A 27,987-nucleotide genomic window follows, 5' to 3' on the forward strand; every position below is an offset into this window, starting at 1 on the left:
GATTGCGATAAAAAGCAACTAAAGAACCCAATAGATAAGCTAAGTGTCGAGGAGCTGTCGAGATTGCTTAAAATCAGTTTTTCAAAGAAGAGAAAAATACAGATATGAATGCAATTAAACATGCAACTCAACTAAGGATCCAAAAACAACATTTTGAGCTCTCAAAATCATCTCTCAACAATAAAAATGTTAAGCACATAGATCCCAAAACACACACACACACACACACACACACACACACACACACACACAAAACAAGTCTAACCAATTTTATTTTTCAAAAACAAGTTAAAACAGTTTAGTGAGCATACATTAACATATGTAAACATTGTGATGGCCAAACGTCTACATGTATCAAAAGTAGCAAAAAATATTACGTTTTGTGTGTGAAAAACATCGCAAGATTGCATAAACGTCTACATATTATGACGATTTAAGATATGAGAAAATCATTTTAACTCACACACAATCATAACTGTTTGATGAGGACTATCACCTTCGAGGTACATCCTATTACTCCCACATCTCTTAGAATACACGCTTACAATCATATATAAAGCATTTTGATCTTTTTGCTTTTATTTTTTTTTTTTTGCATATTTTTCTTTTAAGCAAACCATGCATGGGCATATGTGAGATAGAAAAGAAATACCCAATTATGTTAAGCAATTGACATTCCATTTTTACTATGCCAAAGCACACAAATGTCATTTCATGATTGGCGGGTAACAGTAGTGAGATGGTTATTTATGTCTTTCTCTTAGGATTTTCTAGTCCTTCCCATCAAAAAGAATTATACGAGTGTTAAGTACAAGAGATTACTTAATCTTACTCATTACAAACACGAGCCACAAATCTTACTTGCTTAGTTGTACATAGAGATGCTCATCTAAGTTACAAAAGATACAAAGTTTGGAAAACTTTGTTTCAATGGCTATCCAAGGTACACAAGTACTAATGTACACATACACACACTGTTTTTGTATTTTTCAATTTCAATTTTTTTTATATGAAAAGCAAAATAAACCAAAACTGAAAAGAAAAAAAACAAAAACAAATTAAACAAAGCAATACATAAAACTAGACTAAGTCAAAACAATAAAACAAAACACACAAGTAATGCAAAACAAAAATACGAAGGGGAGAGAGAAAAAGTGACAGAATCACTTAGAGCCATTTTCCTTCCACACCTTGGAAGAACCTTTCCTTTGAGTGAGTCCTTGAACTGGAGGTGAGGGGGAAAAATTGAAATCGTTCAAGTTCAAAAGAAACATGAGGGCTTTGAGAAGATCTCCAAGGGGAGCAAAAGAGGATGGAAACTGATTCTGGTTTCCTGATGCGATCATGCTTCTGTTGAATGGCTAACCACTTATAGCAATATGGTTCAGTATGACCAGCTGCTCCATAGTGATGATAGAGATGCTGCTTCTTCTGTTTAGGCTTTTGAGAGTTAGCTTTCTTAGCCCTAAGGTTTTTAGCTTTTTTCTTATCCAGCTAAGGGGGTGCTCCTAAGATAGATTTACCTTTGTCTATCTTCTCACTAGCTAATTCATTTTTAATAACATTGTTTTCAGTTTCAATATTATTAGCAGGAGGAACAAAAACAGTAGTACTAGTAGAAGCAATACTAGGAGAAAAGAAATCATACCCTAAACTGGTTCGATCAGAAGCAGATTTTTGAATACTGAGCATCTTGTCAAGCTTTGCACTTGAAGTCCTCTCCAATTGAGTTCTGACTTGAAATAGTTCTGCCTCAAGTTTCTTGGTCTTCTCAGTCAAGAAATTATTCTCAAACCTTAGTGCTCCAATAGTTTGATTGGCTTCATCAAACTTTGTAGAAATTTCCTCTAGCTCAAGCTCCACATCACTAAGCTTCTTGGTGGCCAACCTATACATCTTCTCATGCTTTTCTAAGACCTTGTATAACTTTGCATAGGCTGTGTGGATGTCATCTTGTTCATCCATCTTCCCAAACTTAGTCTCCACCAATTCCTCTTCTTCATCCACATCTTCAAAAATCCCCTTAGTAGGATTTACAGTGGCAATAAAGGCATTCAGTATTCCATCATCCTCATTTTCTAAATCATCCTCAGGTTCTGTGTCACTCAATGTAGCAGCAAGTGCCTTGCTCTTACCAATGATCTTGAGATACGTAGGGCACTCTTGTTTCATATGTCCAAATCCTTGACACCTGAAGCACTTTGGTCTTAAAGGAATAGTGTACTGACCATCATCCTTAGCATCCTTCTTCCCTTTGTCTTGGCTCTTGAACTGTGAAGAACTAGATTGCCTATGGTCCTTATCTAAGCCCTTCCCATTTGCATTCTTCATGAACTTCTTGAATTTCCTTGTAATATAGGACTTCATCTTAGAATCTTCATCGTCTGAAGACTCATCAGTATCACTTCTTTTAGCCTTCAATGTCATGCTCTTGCTCTTGCTCGATTTCCCAATCCCTGTCAAACCCAACTCATAGGTCTGTAGATTTCCAACCAACTCTGTCAAATGAATTTTTTCAATATCCTTTGATTCCTCAATCGCAGTGATCTTGGAATGGAATCTCTCGGGTAGAGATCTAAGCACCTTTCTCACAATCTTGGGTTCAGGAATGGTTTCCCCAAAATTAAAAGCTAAGTTTACTATGTCTTTGAGCTTGGCATAGAACTCATCAAACGACTCATCCTCCTCCATCTTGATTTCTTCAAAGCTTGTAATGAGTCTCTGAAACTTCGAATCCTTAACAACCTTAGTTCCTTTATAGGTTGTTTAGAGGATGGTCCATGCTTCTTTAGCAGTTTCAGTGGATGATATCTTTTTGAACTCCTTATTTGTGACTGCACTGAATAAGGCATTCAATGCTCTGCTGTTGAAATCTGCCGCCTTGATCTTAGCATCACCCCAATTGGCTGGCGCTTCCTTCAGTTTAGTCCAGCCTATCTCAACAGTTTGCCACACTTTCTCATCTAAAAACTGTAAGAAAGCTCTCATGCGTACTTTCCAGCATGTATAGTTAGTGCCATTAAATAAAGAAGGTATAATAAGGGATTGTCCTCTATCCATGACAAACAGGGGTCAATGGATCACACAGTAAAGATTAACCCTAATCAAAGTGTGTCTGCTCTGATACCACTTGATAGGCCAAGAATGTATTGAAGGGGTGTGCATGGGTCGGGTTGGGTCGGGTTGAGGGAATTTTTTGACCCGACCCACCATGATGGGTCAAAAAAAATTCGACCCAACCCAACCCATCACATAAGTCCAACCCAACCCAACCCAACCCGCGTGAGTCGGGTTGGGTCGGGTTGAACCCATGGGTTTGACAATTTTTTTTTATTATTAAATTGAGTAGAAAAAAAATATAAATATTAATATATTCAAAGTGTGTCTGCTCTGATACCACTTGATAGGCCAAGAATGTATTGACCCCTTGTGATAAATTAATTGATTAATTAGCCAAGTTTATAAATTAATCAAATTAACATGTAATGTACGTGGCAGCACAAACAAATCATCAATTAACTAAAGTATGCGGCGGAAAATAAATTGACACGATGATTTGTTTACAAATGGGAGGAAAACCTACACGGCAAAAACCCCACCGGGTGATTTTAAGGTCACCACTCCCGAGAATCCACTATTATCAAAACAAACGGTTACAAGTAAAAAAATCTCAGTACCTTATACCAACCTACAATTGAACCCTTACCCCAATACCCAATTGGACTTGTTCTGTAGTGACAATCTCTCTTTTTCAATGCACGATTCCCAGTATGTGACTAACCAATTGTGCGGATCCCAGTATGCAACTTCAATCACCAACTAGAGAAGGTTGTTGGCTGTAAAGTTCCTCAGTTTATCACACAATGAAGGTCAAGAAACTCCTTGGTCACAAAACCCTACAATGACACCTTTCCCTTTCTGGCTTCCCCTCCCATTTGTGGTGGATTTGATAAAGTTAATATTATATTATTTTAGTTAATTATATATATGATTTTTATTAATAGTGGATCATATAAATTATTATAAAGACGTAATTTGAGTCCCTAGCCCAAATGATAAATGAACTTAGCCCCAAAAAACCCACTACAATGAATTTGTAGAGAGTGAATTGGAAAACTAGGCTTTAATGAATCAGACAACAAGTAGATTTTGATGACAAGAAAATGAAGATAGACTAGTTTAATCTAAAGAAAATCGTCCTCGGCACAGTCTGAGGAGATCAGTTCTTATATATTTCTCTTAAGTTTGAGCACAAGTTTTAATTTTTGATTGCTACGGTGTTTTTCTCTTAATTTCTCAATCCCCTTCTCTCAGGGTCTCCCTTCTATTTTATACTATCTTCCCCTTTTATCTCCACCTTCCACGTGCAGATCAGATTGTTGGTATTGATCTTTGTCTCATCAGAACCTTCTTGAAGTCTTTGGGTAGTAGCTGTAAGGCTGAAAGTTACTGTTCAAGTATCACTTCCTCATTAATGCGACCAGAGAGTTAGCTGCAGAGCATTTAATGCAATGGTAGCAACTTTCCCTTTAGATATTTCATAGCCTCCTTATATCTTGTTCCTTCTTGATACTTATCCTCATTAGTAGAATTGTCTGGAATGTTGCTTTTGATGTCAAACTGTACATTCCGACCTCGGCTTTGCTTAGCTGAGGAGGCATTCCTCCTCGAACCACCTTTTTGGATGATCATGATCACACTTCACTTCTTCACTTACTAACACGGATTGTCATGAAAGTGTTTACTCATCCTTGGACTACTTAATGTCCTTGGATTAGGCCCCCAGCCCAATATATACATAGATATATACTCCTAGGCCTATCACCCCTACAATTACCAATAAGTTAAAAATAATAATTTGATATCTTGAGGCTTATTTACAAATTTAGAAAATCAAATCTCAAATATATATAAATACATACTTCGTGTGTGTATATATCTAATTAAGTTTTATATTTGTAAAGTTATTAATGAACACATTATTATTTTTGAGCATAATTTGAATATTATCAAGCTTAAATCTAGGTTTAAATTTGATTTATTTATTAAAAAAAAAAAAACATAAACAAGTTTTACTAAAGGAAGTAGATCTATTTGCAAACCATTGGAAAATCCAAGTAAATGGCCTCACCCTCACGAGACATATTGGACCCAATTTTAGCAAGTCGGATAAAATAAAAATTCAAATCTGAAAAAATAAAAATTGTGAACCAAAAATTAATATAAAACAACGCGGTTTCTATGAAAAAAAAAAAAAAAGCTATGAAAAGTCTAAAACCCTTCTTTCAATCTATGACCTATCTAGCCCCCCTCGTCTCTCTCTCTCTCTCTCTCTCTCTCTCTCTCTCTCTCTCTCTCTCTCTCTCTCTCTCTCTCTCTCTCTCTCTCTCTCTCGAACTATCAAATTTCGAATTTGGCAGTCATGGTGAGGACCAAAGTTTAGAGGATTATGACCCAAACCAATGTAAGCTCATTCCTTTACTTTCATTTCTTGGTATTTTTTTTTCTATGTGTAAATGCTGAAGTGATTCATTTATTCTTTTTAGGGCAGACTCTTCTCAAGGGAGACAACATAACTTTGATGATGAATTCGTAAGTTTATTGAAACTACAACCATCTCTCTCTCTCTCTCTCTCTCTCTCTCTCATGATTTCTTCTCTTAACGATTATAGTGGAAAGTGATGATGATTCCAGTAATTATGTAAATTGGCATCATGTTGCCTTTTCAATCAAATGGAGGTCTTTAGCATCTTTGTTCACTGGCTATGTTAGATGCATCTTGGACATTTAAGTATGATTTATGTAACTTATAAATGATTTTCTATCCATTAAATAGATACATTAGCACTGTAACTCTCATTTATAGTCTGGTTGGTGTAATATTTGAATGGCACAAGAAAGATTTGATTGAATTGTGAACAGGAAATTAACCCGATGAACCATCAAATTTGGAAGCAATTGATGGGAATATGTATGAAATTCCCAGACCTGTGAGATGCAAAAATAGAGAAAAATATATGCCAAAGAAAAATAATCACACATAAAATAGTATTTACGTGGTTCGGCAATTTGCCTATGTCCATGGAGTTGTAGAGATTTTACTATTCTTAAAGAAAAATACAAAGTGTGGCAGTATAGTTCTTTTTACATCCTACGCACAGGATTCATAATGAGCTACGAAAACAAGCCAAAACTTTTTCCCGAGGGCAACAGCCCAAGCTCATTGTAAGCTCGTTTCTTTCCTTTCCCATCTTAATGTTGTTTCTATGTTCACTCTCTCCCGTTTTGTTGAAGTATGCGGCAGAAGGGTCGGGTAATATATTTTTGCCGGACAGCTAGAGTACAATAGTCATCACTGTTTGTTTGTAAAGATCTCATCATGTTATTAAGACTTGACTGTATTCGGAACTGCAATAAACTTTTGTTGAAAAAGGAGAAAAAAAAAATCTTATTTCAAATAGGCATAAAATTTCATTGACTTTGGTCCAATCTGCCAATCAGCTAGTACGAACAACAAAAACTTTATACTAACCAAAAAAAAAAAAAAACCTTTATAGGATAATTATGCAGTCCACTTTCACTTTCTAATTAGAACAACTTGTCAGGGAAAAGAGCTAGTACTGAGAGGATGTTTACTTAGAGTGTGATTGACATTAGTTTCAGCTTTTAGTTTTTAACTTTTATATTTTTTAATACATCACCTTTTTTCACATTTTCTCACTTTTTTCCACTTTTTTCAAGGTACAGATATATTTTAGCATATTTTCAACAAATTTTTTTTTTACAAAAAGTTAAATAAGTTGTTCCCAAGTGAACCCTTAGTGCAACTACATTGTATAAGATATAATTACGATATAATTTAGATATGACTTTATGTAATATTAATTTTGATAACACTAACTAAATAACTTATTATTCTTTAGTTTCAAAATACTTATATTGTATACCAAATGTCTTCAAATTTTACAAGGAAGGAAATTTTGTGTTTCAATAGAATTTAGTCACAACTTATGTAAATTTATGTTACTTTTAGTTAATAGTAACTCACTGAGGGTGTGAATTTAAAAAATTTTAGAAGTTCGTAACTTTAATTAAAATTTTCAATATATAGGTTTTATTTTTTATTTTATTTTTTGAGAAACCATATAGGGTTTAATTTTGAATTACCCTAAATTATAGAGAATTATGCAATTCATCTAAGTTTTTAATAAGGGTAAACACTTGGTGCAATGAAAATGCAAACGTTTGACATGAAAATGCAAACGTTTGACATGGAGAAAAGATAATCATTTAGCACAACCATAGTTTATAATAGCATTTTGGTGCGTTGCACGAATTAATAAAATTCATATGTAAAGTAAAGATATTCTTCTTTAAAAAAAAGGTAAAGAAAGATTGCAAATATTAGTGGAATTTTAAAACAAATAAAACGTTATCCGTAAGTTATTTGACAAAAGCCTATAATGTAACTTTAATTTTTTTGTTTTTTTTTTTTTATTCAATCTAAAAATTATGGTAGTTGAATAAAAAAAATTAATTTCTTTTAAAATTTTAATGCACAAACATTTCTTACGGTTTGGAGAAATGGCATTCCATCTCAAACCTTAAGGAAAATTATACTCCCCTTAAGGTTTAAAGAAGTTAACAAATTAGACATTCGTTAATAATAATAGCAAAATATTCCAAATTTTAAAAAAGATTCTCTCAACCAAACCCTAATCATGGTTGGTGAATTTGTTTTTAGTTGAGTATAGTTCTTTGTCACCAAATTGTGTTTAGGCTTTGGTCAAGAGTATAATTTCAAAATTCAAAATATTTTGTTATTGTTATTGATAAAAGAACTAATATATTAATTCCCACAAATCTTAAGGGAGAGGATACCCACAAATATTAAGGGAGAGGATGGTCAACATAAAAGAACAAAGGGAAGTTAGGAGATTTTTTTTTTTTTTTTCCAACTCATTTAAGGTTATTACCAAACATAGGAAAATGAGACAGTTTTGTAGAAAACATTTTTTTTTTTAAAATGACTCATTTTTTAGAAAATATTATCGCTAAAACAAACAGAGCTAGATCTAAATCCTTGTGGAGGATTCTGAATAGAATCTAGAGTAGAACAGAAGGGAATTCGAACCATGACAAAAAAAAAATGTAATCTCTTCTTTCAAAAAGAAGATAGTTAATCAATGTAATTGTGATTGATAAGACTGATATAGTTTATTATATTGCATATGATATATTTTACATAATTTTTAGGTAATAAATTATGAACCAAGCTTAGGGGAATGAGTTCATCTTAAAGATTTAGGAGAAAACCATGTCTATGTTGAATTGGGCACATCCTGCATAGATGCATCACCATGTCTTGAACTTGAAGAAAGATTTCCGTTGTCATCTGATCCTTCAGTGGAATTCCTCGTGTGATTCTGCATATCATCAATACTAGGTGAAGGTTCAAAAACGTTGGGACTTGCTAGAGCATGTACCCTTGATTCTTCTCCCTTAAAGGTATATGAAGAGAGATCTTTCAAGTCAAAATGTTTTGCCATTTTAACTAATTTGGACCAACAAGAGTCGGCAGGATTGTCGTTGCTCAAAACAGGCCAATATGAGCAAAAGAACTTAAACACATAAACCAAGAGTGAGACCAAGGAAGTGATTCCTGCAATGATGAAGAGGCCCCCAAAGCTATCCACACCAAGACTAGGACTATGTGAAGAGATTGTAGTACTTTGATCTTCACAGGTAGTTTGACTTGAAAAGTACTTCTTCTCATATTCTAGGCTTTTATGTTTATCTTGAGTGACATTCAAGATTGCCCTCGAAATGTAAGGGACCAAAGGAGATCCTCTTCGAAAGGCCTGAAGAAACATGTTATAAAATTATATTATTTAAAAAAAAAAAAAAGATAGAATAATACACAAATCAAGGCCTTACTAAAAAATTTGTTGCTTGTTGGTCTTATCGCATTCTTATTGCATTTGTAAACAGGAAAGAATAATAGGGGTGTATTTTTTTAGGGTGAGCCAGAGAGAGAGAGAGAGAGAGACTCACAAAGCCAAATCCATCAGTTTTGTAGATGGGCCCAACCATGGAGTACCTAGAGCAATACTTTGCAAGGAAGAGCTTAATATAGGGGATTTCATCAAAAATAGCTGCAACCCCATCATTGTAAGTTCCCTTTGATAGTGCTTCATGATACTCCTCTGGGGTCTCATACGCCTTTAAGTTGGACTCATTAAAACTTAGTTGATCTATTAGGAGCTCCTTAACAAAGGAATCCTTTAGATATCCAACATTATAACCCTTCTTTATAATCTCTTTTACATCAACAAATGTAGGTTGCAATCTTTGTATAGTTAACATTGAGGTTAAGTTTGCTGTATAACTCTGAGTCAAGATGAGTACCACGAAAATCCATATGATCAACACAAATCTTGACCAATTATTTACCACTCTCTCCCCTATTATCATTAAATTATTGTTAATATACACATGGATAAAGAATATTCATGTATTAAAATATGAGAGAGAGAGAGAGAGAGAGAGAGAGAGAGAGAGAGAGAGAGAGAGAGAGAATTACTATGAGCAAAGGCAAGTGTTGAGAAGGAGAACCAGAAAATCAAGCCAAGTTGTTGCTCTAGAGGGCCTCTAAAATCATTGTTTACTCGATGTTCAAGAGTCCATATTACCAAACCTGTAAAGATGAATGCTACACCAGTTGTTAACCATAGATTAATGCTTAGTGGCTTCAAGAAAATCCACAAGTTTTTGCTCTCATCATCTTTCATCAAAACCACCATCGACACACCCGATTCTGTATAAGGTAAAGTGAAATCAACATACAACGAGCGCCTAGCTACAATTGTTGTGTCTCCAACAATTGCATCGTAGTTCTGCATTTAGAGAATGAGAGAGTTATCTATTATCGACTTTGAAAAATGTTAAATAAAGTAATTAATTAACACGCACTTAAAATGAATAAAAACCAACTATCCGACTTTAAGTGTTCCCTTTTATACTTCACTTATCATAGCTTTACTACATGTTTTTATTTATTTTTTCTTTATAAATTAAAAAAGTTTAAAATAGAAAAATAAAATAACAGTTAGTAGGGTAGCAGATTTTTATTCATCTAGTCATTAGCCAAAAAAAAAAAATATAAAAAAAAAACCCCACCAGAGTACTAATTTCCCCAAGAAGTTGATCGTATGTCCCGTTACTTTGCCTCGTTTCATTCGATTAAGGAATATACATGTAAGGAAGGTGGAAGGGTAATGCACGAAGCACATCCTCAAACACATCAATGGAGAACCCAGATACGATAACAGGATCCCATTCCACTTTCACGAAATCTAGAAAACCTTCTTTCACTGGAACCCCAATCCTTAACTTTGTCGGCTGCTCTGGTGTGTCTCCTGGCCAAATAGGGTGTTTTAGTTTGTCCTTTGAAATTTGATTTTTTGAGAGATTCTCATTTGAAGTTAAGTTTGTCTCTCGGGTCCAATGTCCAATAATCCTCTCTGTTCTTCCTATCACATTGAATAGTTCGAAGGCTGAAGGCTCCAACTGCCCCTTAACCAAATCAAAATTTCCGCTTAGGCCTCGAAATTTAGTAGTTAGAATTGTGTTGCGAAGCCTTGTACCCATTTCAAAAATTCCTAGAGCTGCAAGATCGACATTATCGTTGCTAGCATTTTGCTTCAAGAAGCTAGAATGCACTATGCAGCCAGCCTTCTCCACTACAATAGCCAACGCCCAAATTGTATCATATGCCCATAATCCAAAGAAGTTTAAGCTAGTAGTACTCTTGCTCTTTATTTTGATTGAGGTTAAGTTTCTCTTCCATTTTCTTTCAAAATCTTTTAGATGTTTAGACGGCGGTATGTATGGCATTATTCCCAATACCCCTTGCATTGAGTCCATAACCTTTGAGCCCATAGGATCTAGCAAAGATGATAAACCTGTTGTGAGGATCCATGCATACCCTTCGCTCATCATATCTGCTTCTTTTGCACGTACAAAGAGCTTTGAGCCAAGTGAAGCAGTCATGTGCACAAGAAATATTCTTGCATGATTTGCCTTTAACTTGTTAAGCTCTTTAATGATTTCGGTATTATTAGACGATGGATGAATGACACTTCTGTAAGGCACCCTAGTGTCAATCTCTTGTAAAGCATCCAACAAATATGGAATTAAACCATTGCCATAATCTGTGTCTTCATAAATAAGGACAATTTCCCGCCAACCAAAAGTATCAACAATGTTTGCTATGGCTTTAACCTGTACGCAGTCGTCTTGAGTTGTTCGTATGAAGAACTGGTTTTGGGATGGAGAAAGAGAAGGACTTGTGGCTGAAAGGGAAATGATGGGAACCTGAGCTTTGCGTCCAAGTTCTATCACAAACTTAGCTTGTGCTGACCATTGAGGTCCTATAATGGCCTGCACTTCTTCATTCTTCATTAAATCTAGTGCTGGATTTCATTGCAACAGTAAATTACTTAGAAGTTTGAAATTTTACAGGCAATGTTCAAAACAACTACCATAACAACAACAGTACACTGATAATAAACTTTATCAATACATTCTGGAAAATATTAACACGTTGAAACTATACACCGGCATATTTTATCAATGTCTAATTTGGTTCATAACTGTTAGGACCAAGGGCTTACCTACTGCACCAAAAGCTATAGCTGATGGTAAGGGTGACAGCCTAGCACCAATAAGTTGATTGAGACTAGGCCTAACTTGACCTCCGTCTCTAGTTAGACTTGGCCCATTAGGCCTCTGCCTAATAATCCCACTCCCAACACCTACACATGTGCAGTAGTGACCCGAACTTGTGACCTACTATGATACCAATTGTCAAACCTAAGCTATGTCACTCTACCTCAAAACCAATTGGTGATGAGGAAAATATACTCAAAATCTATTATGGCGTTCGACATAGCACCCCATTGGCCTGTTTTTAGAGCAGTTGTAGGGAGTTGAATTATAATGCCCCAACAATAACTTATAAAAATAATAAGAGAAAAAAGAATATGAAGAAACAAGAGTTTTAACAAAAGGAAAAACAACAAAAGAACTTAATTACATAATAAATTTAAAATTTTGTATTAATCAAATTCTTTTTGCAATAATTCATTATACTATACAAAGGAAGGAGATAATTACATAATAAATTCAAAAGATTATATTAATCAAAATAACAAAATTGACATAAGTTTCACTTGGTATATAGTCAACTACTAAAAATGATACACATGTGAAAAAAAAAACACTTAATATATAGGACAAAACTTATATATAGTACCTTAAGTGTTGTCCCTTACGTTCTCCACTTAAAATTTTGTCATGTGACTACTTAACTAAAAAATACACTTCTATCTGATGAGAAAAAAGCCACATGGAAAAATTTTGAAAAGTGAACCTAAGAAACAGCACCTTATAGTACTATACATGAGTATTGTGAAATAATCTATTTACGTAAAGTAAAAGAGTATAGAAGAGAAAATATGACACAGGGAATTTACATAGTTTAGCACTATGTCTACATCCACAGGAGGCAATAGAATAAAGTTTCATTATAATTTTGGAGATTGCAACAATAGCTTAAAGACACTCTCACAAATCCAAACCTCAAATACACCTTTGGTTCTCTCACAAATAAATAGAAAACACTCTATTGTATTTAGACAAAAATTGCAAGACACTCTTGCTTCCTATCTCTAGTGTGCACGCATAGAGAAGCTCTTTGCTATCTCTATCTCAGTAGAAGCTCTCCTGCATCTTCTCTCAAAACTATTTCTAGACTCATTTTCCACAAAAAAAAAAAAAAAAAAAAAAAAAAAAAAGAAAGAAAGAAAGAAAGAGAGAAGAAAAAAAGAAGCTATTTCTAGACTAAGGGACCCCTAAGATTTTTTTTATTTTATATATAAAAAATAGTGTGTATGTGCATAAGATTAAGGTTTTAAATTTGGGGAAAAATTATACTTGGCCCCCTCAAATTGAATATTTCCCCCCAAAAAAAAAAAAAAAAAAAATGGTTATCTAGTTCACTCCTGCAGTATGTGGTCCTTCCTAGAACAAACATCCCATTTACTTAACAGATTCCTAAGTGTTTTTCTTTTCTTTTTTTTTTTTATCAATTTATTTGTCAACTTATTTAATTTTTTTTTTAAATATTCAAACAATTTTTTGGTTTTTTTTTTTTTAAAATTGTGTTTGACTCTTTAGTTTTTCCTGTTAGGATCCAAAGTTTAAAAAAAATAAATCTTTGGGGTTTGGATGTTGTCATGTTTGACTACATCTAAATGATTTGATTCCTTTCTTGTTTGGGTCTTTTTTCTTAAAAATATACTCGGAAACACTAGTTAGTTTTTAGTTATAATACGTGAATTTTCCAATCATAAATGTTGTCAAAATTAGGCGCTGCCACAAACTGTGAAAATGACATTTTTTAATGAACTCTTAGATTTTGTACATTGAAATTAAAATCGCAACAAAGCTTATCTCAAAATCAAAACTAGATAATTTTTGGGATTTAAAATTACATTGAGTTCCATTTTAATATGTTACTGAGTTTAAAAATATTAGGAAACAATTATTCTTCATATTTTTTCTTTTACCAATTGAATAGATATTAGTTACATTTGTGTTAGAACTCCTTTCTTTTTCCCTTTTGTGTGTGTGTGTGTGTGTGTTTGTTTCTAAAAAAAAGGGTAACTGTCCCACATTACTTAAGAGAGAGTGTTATGTGTAGTATAACTTGTTCTACCTTCCCTTAAAAGTTACCATGGTTTTTGAGTGAAGTTATGAAATGTCTTTGTGATAATTGTTTAAACTCATTTCTCTCTCCCTTGTATGTGTGTTTGTTTCTTCAAAAAAAAAGGGGTAATTGTCCCATATTGCTTAAAAGAATGTGTTGTATGTAGTATAACTTGCCCTACCTTCCCTTAAAAGTTGTCATAGCTTTTGAGTGGAGTTGTGATGTGTCTCTGTATTTAAACTCCTTTCCCTCTCCCTTGTGTGTGTGTGTGTTTGTTTCTAAAAAAAAGAAAGAATAGATATTAGTTTACATTTTTCATATATTAATACAGTTTTTGAGTATTTGTATATATCTTGTTATTGAAATGTGATTTTTTTTTTTTTTTTTTTTTTTTTTTTTTTTTTTTTTTTTTTTGTTTCAAGCTTTAGCCTTCCAAAGAGAAAATCTTGGTTCTGTCCCTGTGAAGATCATATTTATAGGACCTAAACAGAACTTGATTATAAATATTCAAAAATTTGTATGTTATAATTTGTTTGTTTTACTATAAAATATTTTATATGTAAATATTTTTAGTAAAATATTTTCAAGCATTTGGTGACATATATAAATTTTTTTTAAACCAAACCACCAACCAAAACCGGTAGCTTAGGTACAATGACCAAGCCAGCAGCTTCAATGACCAAACTGTCAACACTAGCCACTAGACCAGCCACTAGACTAGTGACCACTAGATGGGGGGGGAGTCACAGTCAACCGAAAATATTTTCAAGTATAACCAAATTTTACAATAAAACAAACAAAATAAATTGATGAAAATATTTTTAGTAAAATATTTTACAAAAAAACAAATGGAGCATTAGTATCGTGAGGAGCAAATTTTCTTGGTGCTTTATTTGAGAGTGAGATACATTTGTTCAATTTTGTTAGTATAACGAAAAGGGTTTGCAGTCATTTTCTAAAGTTGCCAATGGAAAAGAAAATAATGATAGTTATTTTCATTTAAAATGAATCCATTCCATGATGCAATTAAATTTTATAATTTTAAAAGCATAAAGACTACCAAGTAACATAAGTATGTACACACACTACACAATAGTACACTACAGATCCAAAAGATAGAATCTTAACATTATAAAATTGACAAGATAAGGACTTTGAAACGAAAAAGGATTTTATTCCTAGAAAATATCCTAATCATAAAAATCTTCTTACAAGAACCTTTGTAGGCCGCACTATCCTACTGTATGTAACACTTTTCTTTGCTTTTTAGATGAATTATTGTCAAGAATTTTTTTTTTTGGGGGGGGGGGGGGGGGGGAACACATTTCCAGTGGTATTTCATCATGCATGTGGAGCAATATATGCTCAACTTATCATGTTTTCATTTGTGTGTGAGAGCTAGCTTGTGCTTATATTATATAATGTGCATATGTATGAAACATTTAGTTTTACGTCCGTACCTGCAGATGCTGCAGCAATTATATCATTCCCAGAATCCTTTGTGAGGAGAGAGTCTTGTGCTATAGTTATGATTCACAGCATAGAAGTCTGAGAGCGCCATGGACATGTACCTCTCTGCCACTCTTCCAACTGGGGACTTCAAATCAAGAACTACTCCAACTGGTATCAACTCATTTGCCATCACCAAAGGCTCATAACCACAAAGGCTGAGACTGAACAAAAGAAAGGATTGGAATTTAGAAAGTAGGGGCTTCTGGTTTGTCATTGTCATGGACATTGTCAAGCTAACCTTTGCTAATTGCTAGATGGAGAGGACTCCGCGTTAACTGTATTAACTTATAGACATATGGCTTATATTCCATGTGGAATTTTGGGGCAGCTTACAGCACACAAATGGGCCCAATAAGTACTATATGTTTGGAAACAACGTCATTGCCATAAATGTTTGATATTGACTTTAGTTATTAGGCTCAAAATGAGGAAAATACTTAGATAGTTCAATCGAAGTAATGCTAAGACCACAACTTGTTCACATGGTAAGTCATAAGTGGTGGAATTGTTGACCCACATAGACCTACTACTCTTACTTTACCATTCACAACTTGCCACATGAACAAGTTGTAGAAAAAATTGTAGTCCTAACATTTTTCAATTTCATAGCAATACTCTGAGCTCTTACCATATTATGGGTGGGCCCCACACATGGGTCCAACCATAGGGCTCACTCTTTTGTGATAGCTTGAAACATTGCCACTACCTATGAATTAACCATTGTCATGGACATTGTCAAGCTAACCTTTGCTAATTGCTAGGTGGAGAGGACTCCGCGTTAACTGTATTAACTTATGTATGGCTTACATTCCATGTGGAATTTTGGGGGCAGCTTACATCACACAAATGGGCCCAATAAGTACTATATGTTTGGAAACAGCATCATTGCCATAAATGTTTCATATTGGCTTTGGTTATTAGGCTCAAAATGAGAAAAATACTTAGTTCCATTGGAGTAATACTAAGATTACAACTTGTTCACATAGTAAGTTGTAAGTGGTGGAGTTGTGGGCCCACATAAATCCACTACTTTTACTTTACCATTCACAACTTGCCACGTGAACAAGTTGTGACAAAAATTGTAGTCCTAACATTTTCTAGTTCCATAGCAGTACTCTGAGCTCTTCTCTGAGCTCTTACTATATTGTGGGTGGGCCCCACACATGGGTCCAACTATAGGGCTCACTCTTATATGATAGCTCGAAACATTGCAAGTACTATACCTAAGTATTATGAAAATTTGTGAAATGATCTATTTACATAAAGTTAAAGAGTATAGAAGAGAAAATATGACATAAAGAATTTACGTGGTTCGGCAATATGTCTACATCTATATGGGAGGCAATAGAATAAAGTTTCATTATAATTTTGGAGATTACAACAATACCTTAAAGACACCCTCACAAATCCAAACCCCAAATACACCTTTGGTTCTCTCACAAATAAATAGAAAACACCCTATTGTATTTAGACAAAAGTTGCAAGACACTCTAGCTCCCTATCTCTTCTGCACACGCACAGAAAAATCTCTTTGCTATCTCTATCTCAGTAGAAACTCTCTTGCATCTTCTCTCAAAAACACCATCTATTTATAGTTAGATGTTCAGCCGAAATGTCAATAGTTTCAGCACATGGAACTTTATAATTCAAAGAAGATGGTAAGCATTAATTGCCAATGAGTGATCCATTTCGGCTACAAAAGATGAAAGCAAACTTTGGATTTCATGTCAGAATGTTGTTCTTGCTTTTTTGACAATTTATGCAAGACAGCAACATCATTTAATGTTGGCTCTTAATATCAAGCCTCCGAAGCTAAAATTCAAGCCATTCCAACATGAAGTCATAGATAAACATAAAACAATGATTAATATATATATTACTCCCTCCATCCCACTTTGTTTGTCCTGTTTGAAAAGTTAAACTTTTTAAGGGAACATCATTTATTATTTTGTCTACCTTTTAAAAATGTATAAGTTTTCAAAACTACCCTTAAATAAATTTATCAAAAAATTGAATTAGTAAATTAATAGGGGTATAATAGGAATATTAGTAAATTAATGACTTTTATTTTTAGAAACAGGACAATATTTTGGGACATCCTAAAATGGAATAGAGGACAAACAAAGTGGGACGGAGGGAGTATCTTTTAATGAATTTTTACATTTAAATATCACTTAGTATTCAAAAATAATGACTTTTTATTTTCCAAATTGGTATAAAATACTGTTTGTTTATTTCTTTATTTTCCAATTCAAGTCTTAGCTTGCCATGCGCTCCATTCATAAAGAGGTTACGAAGTTTATCACAACTACAAAACTAATACTTTACAACATGCCAATAATTTATTGTAAAAAGGTGAAGGTGAAGGGACAAAACTATTTATAGACTCCTTTTCCAAAAAAAAAAAAAAAAAAAAAAAAAAAAGAAGCTATTTCTAGACTAAGGGAACCCCTAAGATTTTTTATTTTATATAAAAAATAAAAAATAGTGTGTAGGTGCATAAGATTAAGATTTTAAATTTGGGGAAAAATTATACTTGGCCCCTCAAATTGAATATTTCCCCAAAAAAAAAAAAAAATGTTTATCTAGTATATTCCTGTAGTATGTGGTCCTTCCTAGAACAAACATCCCATTTACTTAACAGATTCGTAAGTGTTTTTTTGTATCAACTTATTTGTCAACTTATTTAATTTTTTTTAAATATTCAAACAATTCTTGGTTTTTTTTTAAAAACAATTGTGTTTGACTCTTTAGTTTTTCCTGTAAGGATCCAAAGTTTAAAAAATTAAATCTTTGGGGTTTGGATGTTGTCATGTTTGACTACCTATGTGACAAGTTGTTATAGGTTTTTAATCTGAATTCACTGCTAAAATGACTTTTTTGCCCACCAATAACAGCAAGAAACAACTTGCTACTAAGAATTTGTTGTGAAAGAATTGTGAAAATGTTATGGACATAGTATTTTTTTAACAACATTTTATATTTTCCATAAAAGTTGGTTTCAAAATTTTCCTAAACTTTCCTTAATTTGTTGCTTATGTGTATCCTCCTTTGGAGCTTTCTTTGTTGCTTAGCTGAAATTTTGCTGTCGCTTTGTATAATCGTTCTGCAAACTCTGTTGTTGCTGGTTTGGCAGCTTAGCTGTTGAATGAAAAGCCTTGTTTACCAAAAAAGAATTATTATTATTATTATTATTATTATTTTTTACACCTTTATATATGTTGGAATTGGTTTGGTATTAGTATATATGCAACTTATTTGTTTGCAACGGCAGGCAATTCCTTGACTAGAAATTTTGCTTGCAAGTCCAATAAGCAGGTTCGAAAACCAAAACAACCAGACATTGTATTTGTAGTAACCATCATTTTTCCAATTCTGACTTTTCAGTTCGTTTTGATATATTCCTATTTAACTAGTCATTTCAGAAGAAATACCCACAAACTAATTAATGCCTCGTGTTTCTGAATGTCGGAATGAAGCTTCATATTATTAATCAACAATGACTCTAATACTGATTTGGATGGACATGCATGTGCCATGTTTTAGATGAATACAATTAAGTAGGTATAAACATTTTCAGCTATGAAAGTCTAATAACTTTGAAACCTGGGGTTCTTAATCTTCTCACACGGTAAGGACTTGAACAAGCTAGGAAGAATCCAATCATATTCTTGACTTTTCTCACTCTTGGATTTCTTAACGGAAAGGCCAACCCCACGTTCAAAGTTCAAACATCAATCCCCATGAAAGCCAGGCTTGACCAAGGCACAGGCTTAAACCAATGGCTTTCCTTTAGATATAGTAGTATGCCCAGCCAAACCAAACAACCTACTGGCTACTGCCCAACAGTCAAGAGTTAAGACCCCACCTAGAATTAGAGCATTCTCATTGCAAACACCTCTACTTTTACTGGCTATTGCATTCTCATTGGCAACGGACTGGCTATTGCATTCTCATTGGCAACGGATATGAGCTAGTTTTTTACTTAAATAATTCACTCTACTTTTTTTTTCTCAAATAAATTTATTTTAAATAATACAAATTCAGTTTTTTTTTTTTTTTTAAATAAGATAGCTTTTATTATTTTATCTCAAATTATAAAAATAAATTACTGAAAATAAGCAATTTTCAAGCCTAATTTTCTCCCCAATACTTCTTGACGGCAATTAGTTGAACTTGAAGCCTTTGATGTGAACCCCCTCAACCGATATTTTTGATACAAGAACCCGGGAATTTTCCCACATGCAACATGGTGCGGTGTTATTGGGCAATCTATACCATGTCAACACTATTTTATTAGACAGAGAAGGAATGGTATTTGGACTAAGTTGTAGAAAAGCTCAAATTCTCCTCTAACCATACTGGTTGGGCTTTACCTCAAACTCCTTATGTTTTTTTTTTTTTTTTGGGTTGGGCTCAATACTCTTCACTTCATAGAACAGGTTCATGGCCTTTTACATATCACATAATCGGCTCATGGCAACGTTGTTTCATCACCTCAGGGGTTGGGCTCATGGCTCCTATATTCTCCATATCGTGATTCAAACTTATGGGCTATGCTTCATTTTATGGAATGGGGAGTTAAACCTGCATCATGCTATGTCATCACAAATTGGTAGTGTTATTGCCAATCTCATTTGATGGGCTCACAGTCCACCTTTCTCACACCTCACGGATTGGGCTGGAAGCCCATTTGTTTTTCTCTTCAAGGGACCAAGAGTCAAGACTCAAGGCTCACATTGTTTCTCTTGTCTCCTCATGGAAGGCTTTCCCATAAAATTGGTCCATTTAGTTTTATTTCGATATAAAAAAGACTGGGCTTTTCACATAAGTTATATTACATTTTTTTACAGTATTTTTCTCTTGAACATGCCCATGTTACTTGGCATCATGTTGCCTTTTCAATCAAATGGAGGTTTCTAGCATCTTTGTTTACCGGCTATGTTAGATACATTTTGGACACCTAAGTATGATTTATGTAACTTATAAATGATTTTCTATCCATTGAGTAGATACATTGGCACTATAACTCTTATATATGGTTTGGGTTGGTGTAATATTCGAATGGCACAAGAAAGATTTGATTGAACCGTGAACAGGAAATTAACCTGATGAACCATCGAATTTGGCTACAATGACAAGCACTAAAGCACAGAGGATGATTACCCAAAGTCATTGTAAGCTCATTAATTTCTTTACTTTCCTTTCTTAAAGTTGTTTCTATGTTCACTCACTCTCTCCCATTTTGTTGAAGTATGCAACAGAGGGTCAGCTATTATATTTTTGCTTGACAGCTAGAGTAAAACAGTCATCACTGTTTGTTTGTAAAGGTCTCATCATGTTGTTAAGACTTGACTGTATTCGGAACAGCAATAAACTTTTGTTGAAAAAGGAAAAAAAAAATTCTTATTTCAAATAACCATAAAATTTCATTGACTTGGGTCCAATCTGCCAATTAGCTAGTACGAACAGCAAAAACTTTATAGGATAATTATGTAGTCCACTTCCACTTTCTGATTAGAACAACTTGTAGGGGAAAAGAGCTATTACTGAGAGGATGTTTACTTAGTGCAACCACATTGTATAAGATATAATTATGATATAATTTAGATATGACTTTATGTAATTAATATTAATTTTATTGTGAATGTTTTGATAACACTAACTAAATAACTTATTATTCTATAGTTTCAAATTCTTATATTGTATATCAAATGTCTTCAAATTTTACATGGAAGCAATTTTTTGTGTTTCAATAGAATTTAGTCACAACTTATGTAAATTTTAGTTAATAGTAACTCATTGATGGAGTGAATTTAAATAATTTAAGAAGTTCGTAACTTTAATTAAAGTTTTCAATATATAGGGTTTAAATTTTTTCTTTTTTTTTTTTTTGGTGAAACCATATAGGGTTTAATTTTAATTACCCTAAATTATAGAGAATTATGCAATTTATCTAAGTATTTAATAAGGGTAAACGCTTGGTGCAATGAAAATGCAAACGTTGGACATAGAGAAAAGATAATCATATAGCACAACCATAGTTTATAATAATATTTTGGTGCAATGCACAAATTAATAAAATTCATATGTTAAGTAAAGAAAATATTCTTCTTTAAAAAAGGCAAAGAAAGGATTGCAAATATTAGTGGAATTTTAAAATAAGTAAAAAGTTACCCATAAGTTATTTGACAAAACCCTATTATGTAGCATTGATTTTTTTTTTTTTTTTATCAATCTAAAAATTATGGTAGTTAAATAAAATAATTTAATTTGTTTTAAAATTTTAATACACAAATATTCCTTAAGATTTGGAGAAATGACATTCCACCTCAAATCTTAAGGAAAATTATATTCCCCTTAAGGTTTAAGGAAGTTAACAAAATATACATTCGTTAATAATAATAGCAAAATATTCCAAATTTTAAAAAATTCTCCCAACCAAATCCTAATCATGGTTAGTGAATTTGTTTTTAGTTGAATATTGTTCTTTGTCACTGAATTGTGTTTAAGCTTTGGTCAAGAGGATAATTTCAAATTTTGGAATATTTTGTTATTGTTATTAATTAAAGAACTAATATATTAATTCCCACAAATGTGAAGGGAGAGAATCGTCGTTTTTCCTTTTGAGGAATAGTGTCATTTCCTTTAACCTCAATGAAAGTTTGAATATTTAACTTGGAACTTTGGTGATATGAGTTGAATTAGCTTTCTATTTTTAATGTGTGTACAATTTAGAAGAACTCTTTTGTTATACAAATCATAACCCAAAAAAAAAAAAATACATATATATATATATATACACACACTATAAGACCAAATTCTTACATATTTTGTTGTAAATGCAAGGTATCCACTTTTCATGAGGCACAATTTTTATTAAAATATATATATATATATATATTTATATGTAAGTTAAGAAAATATTTTCATGATATAATTGAGAAACCACAAACATTATTAGCAATGGGTCAGTTCAAAAACAAGGATAATGATGAAAACCCTAGAAACTTGAGATAAAGTTCCTAAACAAGACAATGAGTGTGTGTGTGTCACTAATGACCTAATATTAACTCAAGACAGAGTAGATCAGTAAATAACCACCAAAAAACACACAATGATTTCACTAGAATATCAGATACCCATGTACAATCAAGTGATATACAAATATCAGTAAAAAAACACAATCCAAGAGGAATATGCAGAAGATGAGAAAGATAAAGAGTAAGAGACAAAAACCCAAACCTTTCCTTGAAGAATGGGAGAGTGGTGACAAATTAGTTGAAACTGATGTGTGTGAGCACGATGGTGTTGAAGAAGAACAGTCACTGAATGCGAGGGAAAGAAATGAAAACCCTTTTTGAAACCAGTATAGAAAAAGAATCTTCCTGTGCAACGCACGCGATTTTCGCGACTGAAACAAGTCACATGCAAGTCGCCAAGACCAGCTGCCAGAACACTTGAAAGAAAACTTTTGAAAAAAATTTCTAAGTGTTTTTCGCGACTGGAAGTTCCACTTGCGAGAGAGTCATGAAAATCTCTGTGTACCTCTCGCAACTGGACCTTCCACCCGCGAACAAGTCGCCAACCTGAGCCGCCAAATTTTTGAAAAATATTATAAGTCTTTTTCGCGACTGAAGCATTTACCCACCAATGAGTCGCCAGTGAGTCGCGAAAAATCTCTGTGATGGACTCGCGACTGGGGCATGCGACTGGTTCTACCCGCGACTGAGTCACCAAAACAGGGCAATACAATTTTTTGAAATTTTTGACAATTTTTGCAAAAACAAAGTACTTTCCAAAAAACAACTAAAACACTCAAAAATATTTTTGTGATTGATCAACAAAGATTAAGCATGTGAAAACACATTTAGTCAAGTACAATCACACGAATGAATATGGCATTCATTGAACATAGACATGTGTGTTGCGTATGAATATCAAAAATGAGATAATCCTTAGTCTAATGTGAAGCTTCAATGATCAATTCAATTAGGGCATATACAACTAGCACTAGATAATGTGATCCATCTCAATTATAGAAATATGTATATATGACCTCCCACAAAGGCTTGAGTACAATATCTTTGAAGCTTTTCATTTGGCTCCATGTTTGACATAACATTTGATCTTTTTGAATCAACGCATCTCATTGTGAGATTGATGCTTGAAATTTTTTGATATTTCACTTTGATGAGTTAGCCTTTGGCTTTTTGGGCATCATACACTTTTAATTTTTGGTCGCTTTCCCTTTTTCCTAGTCAAATACTAGTATGTGCGACAGGCTTTTGCAGCTCAATATCTCTTTTCATTTGGAGATTTACATTTGGTGGGCTCTTTTAGCAAAAACAATAAAATAAAGAGTGGGAAGATATATAGTCATAAGTCTATGCATGTCTCAAGATCAACAAGATCATTCACTAATCATTCATGACAAGGTTGAAGATCTATTTACAATAGTCACATAGATTTCAAGATTTCTCCCACAATGATATGAGTGCATAGGGAACAAGCTATGCTCGAAGATGCACAAAGCTATTTGCACCAAGGTACAAGGTAAAACATATTTTGAGACAAAACTCAACAATGTCGATCAATCTTTTTGGATTTTCTACTTTTTAAGTGGTTTTTGGATTTTGACACATAAGAAGGAAAAGATTGATCAAAAACAATAAAGGAAAGACAACAAAAGCAGATAAAGCAATAAACAATAACAGATCATGCTATATAGATAGCAAACAAAGAAGTGTGTGCCTGACAAACAAAATAACTAACTATAAAGAGGTGAAGCACACAGCACACAAGAGAGTCAAGGAATTGTACCGACACCAATGGTCTTACGGAGGGATTCAAACTGTGGACCATTGAGAGGCTTGGTGAAGATGTTTGCCTTTTGATTGTCTGTGTGTATGAATTTAAGGCACACGACCTTTTCTTCCACCAGATCCCGAATGAAATGGTAATGCAGATGTGCTTAGAATTTGAATGCTGAACTGGGTTCTTAGAGAGATTAATGGCACTGGTGTTATCACAGAAAACACACATTGTGTCTTGAGGAATTCCATAGTCATGAAGTAGCTTCTTTATCCAAAGGAGTTGTGTGCAGCAACTTCCAGCAGCTATGTACTCTGCTTCAGCTATAGAGAGAGACACGGAATTTTGTTTCTTGCTCATCTAGGAGACAAGATTGTTACCCAGGTAGAAGCATCCTCCTGAAGTACTCTTTCAATCATCAACACTACCAGCCCAGCCTGCATCAGAATAACCGGCAAGGCATGCATTTGAGTCCTTTGAATACCACAACCCATAGTCTGGAGTTCCATTAATATATCGTATAATTCGATTCACCGCAGTCAAGTGTGATTCCTTTTAAGCAACTTGATATCTAGCACAAACACCAACGCTGAATGCAATATCCGGTCTACTAGCTCTAAGATAAAGTAGACTCCCAATGATACTCCTATACAAGGTTGGACTCACTTCCACTCTGGAAGAATCAACATTCGGTTTTGTGGATGAACTCATGGGAGTGGAGGCATGCTTTTTGGAGTCTAGTCCAAACTTCTTGACAATATTTCTAGCATACTTTTCTTGTGACACAAATATGATAGTTTTTAGACCCCTTAAAAACACAAATGGATTAACCTAGGTAATTAGCCAAGTTGTTACTTAGTCCAATTTAACAAAACTAGGTTATCACGATCACAACAATCATATCATGCATAGCAGCGGAAAGATAAATAACATAAAGATATGATCACCTAGGAAACCAAACCGGTAAAAATCTAGGGAGGATTTAACCTAGCTATCTTCAAGGTAAACTTGAATCCACTATCTTGAAAGAATCGAAGTTCATACAATAAAACTTATAAGCCCCTACACTCGACTTCTTATTGCTACCCACCAGTAGAACTTACTGACACGACCACGTGCAAGCTCCGAATCCACGGACTCCTTCTTTCTTGGATTCACCACCAGATACAAGCACACCCGCTTGTGTTTCTCTAAGCTTCAATGGCAGCAACTGAGTTGATCATCAAGGTGTAGATAATATCTCCTCCTTGAAAACCCGAAGTTTGTGTAAAGGAAAGCTCCTCTAGATCTCACAAGAGATTTACATAAACAGCAATATGAACAACACTAAAACGTGGCTAGGGTTTTCCTTTTATACTTAGGACAAATTAGAAAATCCTAAACGTTTTAAACAAACTAGGACTGAGTTGGAAATCTGTAAAAAAAACACATTCTGCCTGAGATTCGATCGATCGAGCCTAAGCTTCAATCGATCGAGCCAGACCGAAATGCACAGTAACTTCTACATCAACTCGATTCCAACTTTACATAAAAAATACAACTTTGAGCAAGTCTAAACACAACTAAACATATTGTTTTGGTCATGGTTTGCCAACAATACACATTAGAGTTCTAAATACATAAAAACCTAAGTCTTTAGAACCTAACAAACTCCCCCTTTGGCAATTCATGACAAAACAGAATTAGAAGCTCAAAGTTTACAAAGAAAAGCCCTTTACAAAACAAATGCTCATAAAACAAACTCAATCCTAACTACTATCCATCAGTTGCAAGTGTAGACAGCAGCACAATTGAATCAACCTGTATATTTCCTGAAACACTAAACAAAATGCATAACCGCATGTGTAGAAAATACAAGTAAACAAAATAAATTCTTGATTTCAAACAACACACAATAAAGACATATATCAATGAATAACTCATAAATATAAATCAATAAACAGTTGAAAACAAGAAACATAAAAAGCAATAAAAGTAACTCCCCCTAACATGAATATCCCAACAAAAATATGGCAAGAGCTAAAAAGATAAAATACAATGTGAAGCACCTAGATACAATCTAAACTCCACAAGCTCCAACCAACAAAAATACTCTCCCCCTGAGGACAAAAACTCTACAAACTCAAATATGTACTCCCCCTTTTTGTGACAGAATGCCAAAAGGCAATCAAAATCCATCATCAAAAGGAAGGGTGGCGGTGAAGATCGTCTAAACTGTGCCAACTCGACGCGCAAAGCACAGATCTCATTGAGCACGTCCACCAAAATCTGTCCATGAGCCGCCTGAACGGTCAAGACATGATCCAACGTACGTCGAATGTCCGAATCATCCAAAGTAGTTGGTGGAGGAACATCAACATCAACAACAGCAGCACCAGACCTCTCAACAGCATCAGCACCTGTAGAAGAGGGATGAGGGAAAACAGCACCAGATGACACACCTTTAGGACGCTGTTGAGGTCTAAAAGGGATCATAGTGAGGGAGGCCCAAAAGAGTGAGCCAGGCCCAAAAGGAAAAAAACAAGCTAAGTCCAAAGAAGCAGGTGCAAGGGGACCACGAAAGAATAAAAAGGCCCAGAAGGCTTGAAGCCCAAACGAAGAAACATCAAGAAGGAAAAGAAACTCACGGCAAGAGGCTAAGTAGCCAGGATCCTCAGCAATCATCAAGGGGCGCAGATCCTTCCAAGCGCATAGTCAAAGAAGATTAAGACAGTTCGAAAGAAAAGGACGAGAAAAGAAAATAAGAAACAGAGCAAAGAAACACAAGCGCCAAAAGACTCAACGACATCTCATGACACAAGCAGGAAGCGTCTCGGGGAACCAGAACAGAGAAATACGAAAAAGAGAATGGCATCAGGCGACTTTCAATTTGGCAGAATGGGATTCCGCCCAAATGAGAAAAAATGGCAAACAGGGAATTGACAAATGGTGAGACCAAGAAGGGCATACCTCAGCACATCCCGAAGAAGGTAACCAACCAGGGACTTTCAAAGGAATCAAATCTGAAAGAAGAAAAGAATGAGAAAAATGGGAAATAGAACCTACCGAGTGAAAGGCACGGAACAGGCTCTATTCACAAGAAAGCAAAACAGGGGAACCAATGGTTCCCCTGGAAGGCCAGAACTTCATTATAAAAGGAAGGGGTAGGTTACGAAGACAAGGCAGTGAAAAAGAGAGAAAAAGAAGAGATTTTCTAGAGAAAAAAACTATCAGTAAAGTTGTGGTGAAGAGAAAGAAAACACTAAGGGAAAAATGAATATTGCTTCTCGGTATCCTGTAAAAGCCACTATTGCACATACTCGGATTCAAAGAAAATCAAACTTTGCAAGTTTTGAAGGCTGAAATAGTCATTCAAGACTGTAATTTTTGAGCTTGATTGAACCTTGTATCATGTCCTAGTGAGCTTTCTGTAACTTAACAAAGAACATATTAATGAAATTTGTCTCAGTAATTCCAGGATTCCTTTAACATTATTTTATACCTCTTCGTTAATCCTGTTTTTCTTTTTCGAATTTATCTTGTTGTTTTGGCATGCCTCTCCATACGAATATCCTTACTTGTCATTTTACTTGTATTGTAGGAAGCATCCCCTGTGCATCACTTGATTCTTAAACAGCTTGTTAGCTGTGGTGAATCAAGGCCCGGGATCCTTGGGCCTGAGTGTCAAAAAAAAAAGGCACTCTCACATTTTGGCGACTCCACTGGGGACTGGGCAAAGAAGAGGGAAGAAGCAATCCCTTCACAGAGTATGCCTCCAAGACAAAGAAACAGCAAATGAACTAATGTGCCACCTACGGCCTCTGAGTCCGTAGGAGAGAACGAGGTAGCTTCCAGGCAAAGAGGCAGGATACCACTGGTAGAACAGGAGGTTGTGTCGAGACAAAGACACA

The 27,987-nt window shown here is 34.3% G+C and overlaps 1 pseudogene; it reads right to left on the reverse strand.

The window, feature by feature from the left end:
• Window positions 1–8,203: 8,203 nt before the first annotated feature.
• On the reverse strand, window positions 8,204–15,546 carry LOC115977372 (annotated as a pseudogene).
• Window positions 15,547–27,987: the final 12,441 nt, after the last annotated feature.

The sequence above is a fragment of the Quercus lobata genome, chromosome 2 (assembly GCF_001633185.2).
Source record: "Quercus lobata isolate SW786 chromosome 2, ValleyOak3.0 Primary Assembly, whole genome shotgun sequence".
NCBI lineage: Eukaryota > Viridiplantae > Streptophyta > Magnoliopsida > Fagales > Fagaceae > Quercus > Quercus lobata.